The following is a 10,759-nucleotide window of genomic DNA, read 5'->3' on the forward strand; positions in this document are numbered from 1 at the left end:
GTGATGAAACTTAAAATTAATAATTTATTATATGTTAAAACCTATATTTTAAAATGTAAGTTTCATTAAAATTATAAAATTATGTTATTTTAGTATTGTGTGTTTATATTTAAATGTCTTACTAAATATGTTTTATTTTCAGGTTTTCTACGTGTTGGTAAAATAATGATAACTCAAGCTAGAAAATTCAAATAGAGGTGATTCAAATATTTTTGGAATCCTTGAGAAATTATCTACAACTTTACAGAAGACATGATTGCCTAAAAAGTTAGTTAAGATGATCAAATTGTGAAAATATCAAAAGGAGTACAAATTTACTTTCACCATGACCAGCATATAGTAAAAAAATAATAACTATTTCAATATTTAACCAAATGAGGTGAACCAAGTGGCCAAAATAATCTACAGATAATTCCACACATGTTTGCTGTTTTGAGCTGAGTCAAATTAGGTGATTAAAGTCGTGGAACAAAGCATTGAAAGAAGGGGCATGGAATTGAAGTTTGAGGAGACAAAGACTACTATTACAACTACATTGCATTAATAGAATTTTTTGACCCTTTCTCTCATTTGGCCTATAAATAGAGGCCTTGTGCTAGCTTGAGAATCATTCTATGTCATTGTAAAATATAGTGTGAGTGTGTTTAAAATTTCTAAGTTCCAATATATTTTCCATTTTCAAATTTATGAGTGATGTTTTTAGTGTTGATCAAAAGTAAGTTCATAGAAAGCTAAATCTATTATGTCAAGGTGAAGAGGATGAATTCTTGGTGAAGTAAGATTGTTTATATTTTGTATATTCTTTCTTTATTTCTTTTCATTTTGCTAATTTCTTTTTATTGTAGGTATAAAAATGAATTATTTGTTGTTATCAATTTACATCAAATGCTTGATACCATTTAAGTGGTTATCTTGATTTGTTGTTTAATTTTGATACAATAAATATTTCATCAATTATTATTGTTATATTATACATATATATATATATATATATATATATTTATATAATTATATCATATATTTCATTTAGACGATAGCGTGGCTCTGCCGGTTGTTCTAAATGAAATATTATGATATCTAACAATCTAACATTTACTTTATCGCAACTAACTTTTACTTTCCGCATCTAACATTTACTTTATCGCAACTAACTTTTACTTTCCGCATCTAACTTTTACTTTATCGCAACTAACTTTTACTTTCCGCATCTAACATTTACTTTATCGCAACTAACTTTTACTTTCCGCATCTAACATTTACTTTATCGCAACTAACTTTTACTTTCCGCATCTAACATTTACTTTATCGCAACTAACTTTTACTTTCCGCATCTAACTTTTACTTTATCGCAACTAACTTTTACTTTCCGCATCTAACTTTTACTTTATCGCAACTAACTTTTACTTTCCGCATCTAACATTTACTTTATCGCAACTAACTTTTACTTTCCGCATCTAACATTTACTTTATCGCAACTAACTTTTACTTTCCGCATCTAACATTTACTTTATCGCAACTAACTTTTACTTTCCGCATCTAACATTTACTTTATCGCAACTAACTTTTACTTTCCGCATCTAACTTTTACTTTATCGCAACTAACTTTTACTTTCCGCATCTAACTTTTACTTTATCGCAACTAACTTTTACTTTCCGCATCTAACTTTTACTTTATCGCAACTAACTTTTACTTTCCCGCAACTAACTTATTAAATCATATATTTCATTTAGGCAATAGCGTGGCTCTGCCGGTTGTTCTAAATGAAATATAATGATTTAATTTAACATTTATTTTATGCAGTTATATATTTATATAGTTATATATATAATCATAGGTACCATATATAAAATATCGGTGAATTCGGTATTTTCTATAGTGGGAACTATATTATATTAGGTGTGTGTTTAAATATTTTTATTTTCTTGGAACCATTATTTATGGTGGTTTCCTTTGTTTTACTTTTAGTTAAACAATATTGCATAAACCAAGAATAAATCCTCGAGCCTTGACAAAATTTATAATTTGTAAACTTCGTTCTTGCATTTGGTAATCTATAAATTAATAAATTTAAACTTAAAATAACCTCTCTGTGGATCGATCTCGTACTTACGAAATATATTACTTGCAGACAACCTACACTTGGGTGAATTATAATTTAAGTAGTAGCAAGTTTTTGGCGCCGTTGCCGGGGAGGTATAAATTAAGTTTATATTTGTTAATTATGTTTTATTTATAAGTATTGTGTTTTTTTTTTTTTGAGTATTTGGAGTCGAAAAAAAAGTGGTAGACTTATTCGAGTATCTGAAAATAATTTAAACATGGATGATAATTCAAATAATCAAGATAATGATAACAATAATAACAATAATAATAATAATAATCAAGAACATGATCAATTAAGAACACTTAGGCACCATATGAACCCTATTAGAACTAGTGCCCCATCTTGTTTAGTTTTTCCTCCTGATGCATCTAATTTCAACTTTAAACCTCAAATTATTCAACTTTTACCAAATTTTCATGGCTTAGATTCTGAAAATCCATATTTACATCTAAGAGAATTTGAGGAAGTTTGTAACACTTATAATGATCAAAATTGTAGCATGGATATAGTTCGATTAAAGCTTTTCCCTTTTTCTTTAAAAGATAAAGCTAAAACATGGCTACAAAATTTGAGATCAAGTTCAATAAGATCATGGGAAGAAATGCAACAACAATTTCTCAAAAAGTTTTTTCCTTCCCATAGAACAAACTCTTTTAAAAGACAAATTACTACTTTTTCTCAAAAACAAGGAGAAACATTTTATCAATGTTGGGATAGATATAAAGAATTACTTAATACATGCCCACATCATGGTTTTGAAACATGGAGAATAGTTTCTCACTTTTATGAAGGTCTAATACCTAAAGATAGGCAAATGATAGAATTCATGTGTAATGGAACTTTTGAAGATAAAAACCCAAATGAAGCTATGGAGTATTTGGATTCATTAGCAGAAAATGCTCAAAATTGGGATAATATAGGCACAATAGAACCACCAACAACTAAAATCAATAATTCAACAAATGGGGGTGGTATCTATAATCTTAAAGATGATATAGATATTCAAGCTAAACTTGCATCTTTAGCAAGAAAAATTGAGTCATTAGAAATGAAAAAGAGTGGTCAATTAAAAAGTATTCAAGAAATTGTTTGTCATATATGTGATACACATGATCATGCTACAAAAGATTGTCCAACATTACCTTCATTTAAAGAATGTCTCCATGAACAAGCAAATTATGTTAACAATTATAAAAAACCAATACTAGATCCTTTTTCAACATCATATAATCCTGGATGGAAAAATCATCCTAATTTTAGTTGGAGGAATGATAATAATGCACAACCCTCACAACAATATTTTCAAAATAACCAAAATCATCAAGGTTATATTCCTTATGTTACACCTCCAAGAAAAAACTTTGAAGATGTAATTCATGCATTTATCCAAAAGCAAGAATCTATCAATATTCAAAACAGTCAATCTATGACTGATTTGAAAGAAACTCTTGCAAAATTTGCATCTGCACTTAATATTCATGAAAAAGGAAAATTTCCATCTCAACCTCAACCTAATCCTAAAAATCAAAATCAAGAATTAAAAAATGAAAAAATTGATCAAATAAAATCTGTTATTACCCTTAGAAGTGGTAAAATAGTTAATGATCCATATAGTAATGAAAACAAGGATCATTTAAAATCAAAGAGTAAGGATGATAATCCTGATACTTTTGAGAATGATGATACCTTAAATTCTAAAAATAATATGTTGAATGATAAATCATCTGAAATAGTAAATGAATCAAATAAACCTCCACCATTTCCTCATGCATTAACAAATCATAAAAAACAAAAAAATGATTCTGATATCTATGAAGTTTTTAAACAAGTAAAGATAAATATTCCATTATTAGATGCTATTAAACAAGTACCTTCATATGCAAAATTTTTAAAAGACTTATGTACTGTGAAAAGAAAATTGCATGTGAAGAAGAAAGCATTCTTGGCTGAACAAGTAAGTTCTATTCTTCAAAATAATTCTAGTTTAAAATATAAAGATCCTGGTTGTCCAACAATTTCATGTATTATTGGAGAAAATAAAATTAAAAAAGCTTTGTTAGATTTGGGAGCAAGTGTGAATTTACTTCCTTATTCAGTTTATGAAAAACTTAATTTAGGAGAATTAAAACCCACTTCTGTTACTCTCTTACTGGCGGATAGGTCAATCAAAATACCTAGAGGTATTGTAGAAGATGTGTTGGTTCAAGTTGATAAATTCATATATCCTGTAGATTTTATTGTTTTGGATACACAACCAATAGAAGTACATAATGAAATTCCAGTAATATTGGGACGACCATTTCTAGCAACTTCAAATGCTTTAATTAATTGTCGAAATGGAATAATGAAATTGTCTTTTGGAAATATGACTCTAGAACTTAATGTGTTCAATTTATGTAAACAACCAAGTATTAATGAAAATGAATATGATAATGAAATTGAAACAATTATGGAAGAAAATATACAAGAAGAAAACTTAAATCAACAATCTGAAGTTTTTTCAATAGAATGTTTTGAGTCTGAAAATAATTTTAAAAAAGATGATAATACAAAACTTGAATTAAAAGTTTTACCATTCGAATTGAAATATGTATTTCTTGGTGAAAATAAAACATTTCCTGTTGTAATTTCTTCCACTCTTCTACCAAATCAAGAAGAAGATTTAATTAAATTACTTAAGAAATATAAAAATGCAATTGGATGGACTTTGAAAGATATAAAAGGTATAAATCCTTTAATTTGCACACATAAAATTCATTTGGAAGAAAATGCTAAAACATATCAACAACCACAAAGAAGGTTAAATCCACATATGAAGGAAGTTGTTAAGAATGAAGTATTAAAACTATTAGACGCTGGAATTATCTATCCAATCTCAGATAGTAAATGGGTAAGTCCAACACAAGTAGTACCTAAAAAGTCAGGCATCACTGTTATAAAAAATGAAAAGGGAGAGTTATTACAAGCTAGGATTCCATCTAGTTGGCGTATGTGTATTGATTATAGAAAATTAAATGATGCAACTAGAAAAGATCATTTCCCACTACCATTTTTAGATCAAATTCTAGAAAAAGTAGCAGGAAATTCTTATTACTGTTTTCTTGATGGGTATTCGGGGTATTATCAAATACCTATATCATTAGAAGATCAAGAAAAAACTACTTTCACTTGTCCTTTCGGAACTTTTGCATTTAAAAGAATGCCATTTGGTTTATGTAATGCTCCGGCTACTTTTCAAAGATGCATGTTAAGTATTTTCAGTGATATGATTGAAGAATTTGTAGAAGTTTTTATGGATGATATAACTGTTTTTGGAAACTCATTTGAAAATTGTCTTAAAAACCTAGAAGAAGTATTAAAACGATGTGAAGAAAAAAATCTTGTTTTAAATTGGGAAAAATGTCATTATATGGTTAAATCTGGGATTGTGTTAGGTCATGTGATATCTGAAAAAGGAATTGAAGTTGATAAAGCCAAAGTTGATGTTATTGCTAATTTAACATCACCAAAAACGGTCAAAGAAGTTCGATCATTCTTGGGTCATGCAGGTTTTTATAGAAGGTTTATAAAAAATTTCAGCATAATATCTAAACCAATTTCGAATCTTTTAACAAAAGATACACAATTTGAATGGACTCAGAAATGTGAAAATGCTTTTAAAAAAATAATTAATCTTTTAATTACATCACCTATTTTACAACCTCCAGATTGGTCTTTACCATTTGAATTAATGTGTGATGCAAGTGATTATGCTATAGGAGCTGTGTTAGGACAGAGAAAAGAAGGAAAACCGTATGCGATCTATTATGCTAGTAGAACCTTAAATAGTGCCCAAATAAATTATTCAACTACTGAAAAAGAATTACTTTCAGTAGTATTTGCATTAGATAAGTTTCGATCTTATTTAATTGGTTCTACTACTATTGTGTACACTGATCATTCTGCCGTAAAATATTTATCAAATAAACAAGATGCTAAGCCAAGATTAATACGGTGGATTTTATTGTTACAAGAATTTGATATTATAATTAAAGATAAAAAAGGAAAAGAAAATGTCGTAGCCGATCATTTATCTAGAATAATGACTGAATCATCTCATAATGAAATACCAATAAATGAAAATTTTCCAGATGATCAGTTGTTTTATGCTACTATTATGCCCTGGTTTGCTAACATTGTAAATTTTATTGTGACAAATAAAATGCCTTCTCATTGGAATTCACAGGATAAGAATAAATTCTTGATAGAAGTTAAAAAATTTTATTGGGATGATCCTTACTTGTTTAAGTATTGTCCTGACCAAATTTTTCGACGATGCATACCCGACAATGAAGTAAGTAATGTTATTAAATTTTGTCATTCTGAAGCATGTGGAGGTCATTTTTCATCCAATAAAACAGCTGCAAAAATCTTACAATGTGGATTTTATTGGCCCTCTTTATTCAAAGATACGCATTTATTTTGCAAATCTTGTGAAAACTGTCAGAAGATGGGATCAATTTCAAAACGAAACATGATGCCTTTAAATCCAATCATAATTATTGAAATATTCGATAGTTGGGGGATAGATTTTATGGGTCCATTTCCATTATCTTTTGGATATACGTACATTTTAGTCGCTGTTGATTATGTTTCAAAATGGATTGAAGCAATTGCATGTAGAACTAATGATCATAAAGTTGTTATAAAATTTTTAAAAGAAAATATTTTTAGTCGATTTGGAATACCTAGAGCAATAATTAGTGATGGGGGAAGTCATTTTATAAATAAATCATTTTCTTCTTTGTTAAGAAAATATGGCATTACACATAAAGTTTCTACCCCATATCATCCTCAAAGTAATGGTCAAGTTGAACTTGCAAATAGAGAAATAAAACAAATTTTAGAAAAAACAGTTAATCCAAATCGAAAAGATTGGTCTTTAAGATTAACTGATGCATTATGGGCATATAGAACTGCATTTAAGACATCATTAGGGATGTCACCATATAGGTTAGTTTTTGGTAAGCATTGTCATTTACCGGTTGAACTTGAACATAAAGCTTATTGGGCAATTAAAGCATTTAATATTAATTTAGATGATGCATCTAAATTAAGAAAATTGCAATTAAATGAACTTGAAGAATTAAGAAATGATGCATATGAAAATTCAAAGATTTATAAAGATAAAACTAAAGCCTTTCATGATAAAAATATTATGAGAAAGTCATTTGAAATTGGACAAAAAGTTTTACTTTATAATTCTCGTTTGCATTTATTTCCAGGAAAACTAAGATCGAGATGGTCAGGACCATTTATAGTTAAATTTGTTTATCCTCATGGTGCTGTTGATATTGAAAATCCTAAAAATAATGACGTGTTTAAAGTTAATGGGCAAAGACTTAAGCCTTTTATAGAAAATGAAATTCTTAATGATGATTTTATGCCTTTATATGATCCACAATAGTTGTTTGATATTTTCATTTTGTTTTTGCAGATTCTAGTTCATTTCCCGGTTAAGTGGCGGATAACGGTACTCCGTGACTATCTAAGTCGGTTTTTTCAGTTTTCCCAAAATAATTGAAATATATAATAATAATAATAATAATAATAATAATAATAATAATAATAATAATAATAATAATAATAATAATAATAATAATAATAATAATAATAATAATAATAATAATAATAATAATAATAATAATAATAATAATAATAATAATAATAATAATAATAATAATAATAATAATAATAATAATAATAATAATAATAATAATAATAATAATAATAATAATAATAATAATAATAATAATAATAATAATAATAATAATAATAATAATAATAATAATAATAATAATAATAATAATAATAATAATAATAATAATAATAATAATAATAATAATAATAATAATAATAATAATAATAATAATAATAATAATAATAATAATAATAATAATAATAATAATAATATGGATGCTTGTATTGTGAATCTTCGTAAATATTTTGCTTGTTTACCTGATAATGCGTTGAAAAAAATTTATAAAGCTAGATGTGAGCGACTAAGGTTGATGATGTCATATGGCATACCGAATGATATCCGGTTGATAATTGAAGCAAAAGTCCGATTGGTTGGGGAAGCAAGTGAAATAATAATAAGACATATGCCAGGATTTGGTAAAAGCACATATGCCAAGAAGCGAAGAGCTAAACGTATAGGTGGATGTCATAAATGTGCAAGGTGGACTTGTAAAGGGAAATGCAAAAATGTTGGAATGACATCAATGAATAGAGAAGATAAAATTTTATTCATTAAGAATGGTCTGAGTAAAGAGCCTTTGGATAATTTTCTAGAGGTTCTTGATACGCATTCTAGTGGGTACGTGCAAAATGAACTTCTTAAACTATGGTGGCAATTTCAACATGAGGAATATCAATATGGACGGTGGAATCAGCCTTATAAAGATCCTACTGTAGTAACGCATATCTGTTTAGATAAGTAAATATATATATACAATTTCGTCTCGGGAATCTGACGTTAAAAGACCCTGTTTGCCAATTTATAAGAAAATTGGATGGGAAGCATATCCTCGACTCATAGAAGGCGTTGAAGCCGTTACTGAACGTAAAATCAGAGGAAGATGTGAGCCACAATCACAACTACGCTGTATATATGTGTTTTAATTTATGTCATTTTTATTTTCTTTTAATAATAATAATTTCCTGTTCAAATATTGACTTTTGGCATGTTACGCTTATAAATTCATATGCTGTGATTTAACAATTGCAGAAAACATATTTATCAACATGTCGACGTCCACGGTAAGTAAAATCAAAAATATTTGTGTATTTTGTGGATCTAGTGCAGGAAAAGATTCAATTTATGAAGAGGCAGCAGAAAAGCTTGGAATAACACTTGCTAAAAAAAAGATTCATTTGGTATATGGTGGTGGTGAAGTTGGTCTCATGGGAAAAGTTGCAAAAGCTGCGCATGCAGGTGGAAGTGAAGTCTTAGGCATTATTCCGACTACCTTAGCCAGTCTTACTGGACCAACAATAGGAGAAGAAATGAAAGTGGACAACGTGTATGAACGAATTACTCAAATGATTGAACATTCAGATGCTTTCATTGCTTTGCCAGGAGGTTTCGGTACTTTGGAAGAAATATTTCATACTGTTTGTTGGGCACAATTAAATATCCACAATAAGCCAATTGGTTTGTTAAATGTTAACAATTATTATGATAAACTGCTATCGTTTCTTGATGATGTTGTGGAACAGGGATTTATTTCATTAGCTTCGCGAAGGATGTTAGTTTCTGCTACAAGTGAAGGTGAACTTATTGATTTACTGCAAGGATTTAGTCATGAACCAGATCCATTCTTATCTCAACTTAATTGGCCAACATCCAAGAGTAAGAAAAGAAAATTCATGTGATGCTGAACTTGTGATTCAACGGTATGTTTTAATATTTTGTTTTCTCTTTAAGGTATGAAAAATCTCCTCTTCTTCTTCTCCTCTTAGTTTGTTTTTATAAAAAAATAAAAAATATATATATTCATATATAGTAATAATAATAATTATAATTTTTAGTTCAATGACGAGTAAGGTGTCAGTAAAATGCACCTGAGACGCATTAGTTAATAATTATTGGAAAATCACAATACACTAGATTTTAATATTCATTATATTCAAATTACAGATTAAAAGAAAAATTAGTTTTTCATATACCAATTTATATATATATATGTATATATATATATTTGATCAGTTAATATAAAATGTATAATAGATGTGTTTATATATATATATATAATTGTGTGTGTTTTCAAATAAAATAATTTCTAAACTTTTTATGATAATATAGTTAAAAGATATGGTTTGTATGGTTGTTAACATGTATAATTGAAAGAATTCTTTTTGTTAAAGTATAATATATACTCACACATCTTTTGTGAGTAAGTGGTGAGAAATGAGAAAACAATTAATAAACTTTTATTGATTATTAAAAAATGGTTAATTACAAGAATATAACTCCCCTATAAAAAAAATATTGATTGTAAAAAAAAAAATAGAAGATAAATAACGGACTGCAAAGTTTTTTGTTCATTGTAATTGTTTTTTTTAGATTTGATTGATGTACTATAAATGTGTTCTAAAAAATAAATTCCATCAATCAATATGTTCTAAAAAAATATTTGTTTATGTTGGATAAGTTTCAAAGGTAGTTGAATGTATCCATTATATAAATGTTTATATATGTAGACATTTATGGTAGAATGTTTGGGAAAAAAAAATTATGTCATTGTAAAACTTTGCAGTCACGTTAATAAAAAAAATAAAGAAAAAAAAAGAGAGAAAAAAAAGAGGATTTTATTCTTTGTAAATTTTCCTATTTTGTTTTCAATATTATTTTATTTAATTGTCTGCTTTACTAATTAGCCTTTTTCAATGAGAGTTAATAATCATTCCAACTCCATGAGTGTAAATCAGCTATCCATTAAATATTTTGACCTGAAAGAATATGGAGTTGAGGCTTTTACAAAAAAATTCTCAATATTATACATGTTATGGTGGGTGGTGTGAATTATCTTTTTGACTATATTATCATAAAAAAATTTATAAATTAAAAAATATATATATATATTGTTACTTTATATATTATGTGAAAATAA

At 27.3% G+C, this 10,759-nt stretch overlaps 1 non-coding gene across 1 annotated transcript; it reads right to left on the bottom strand.

Moving 5' to 3' along the window:
* Positions 1–2,750: 2,750 nt before the first annotated feature.
* LOC140989079 (small nucleolar RNA R71) lies at positions 2,751–2,861 on the bottom strand. Its single transcript, XR_012177425.1, has one exon. It is a non-coding gene; the product is annotated as a small nucleolar RNA R71 (small nucleolar RNA).
* Between the last annotated feature and the right edge of the window lie 7,898 nt (positions 2,862–10,759).

Source organism: Primulina huaijiensis, chromosome 11 (genome assembly GCF_012295235.1).
Source record: "Primulina huaijiensis isolate GDHJ02 chromosome 11, ASM1229523v2, whole genome shotgun sequence".
NCBI classification, from domain to species: Eukaryota; Viridiplantae; Streptophyta; class Magnoliopsida; order Lamiales; family Gesneriaceae; genus Primulina; species Primulina huaijiensis.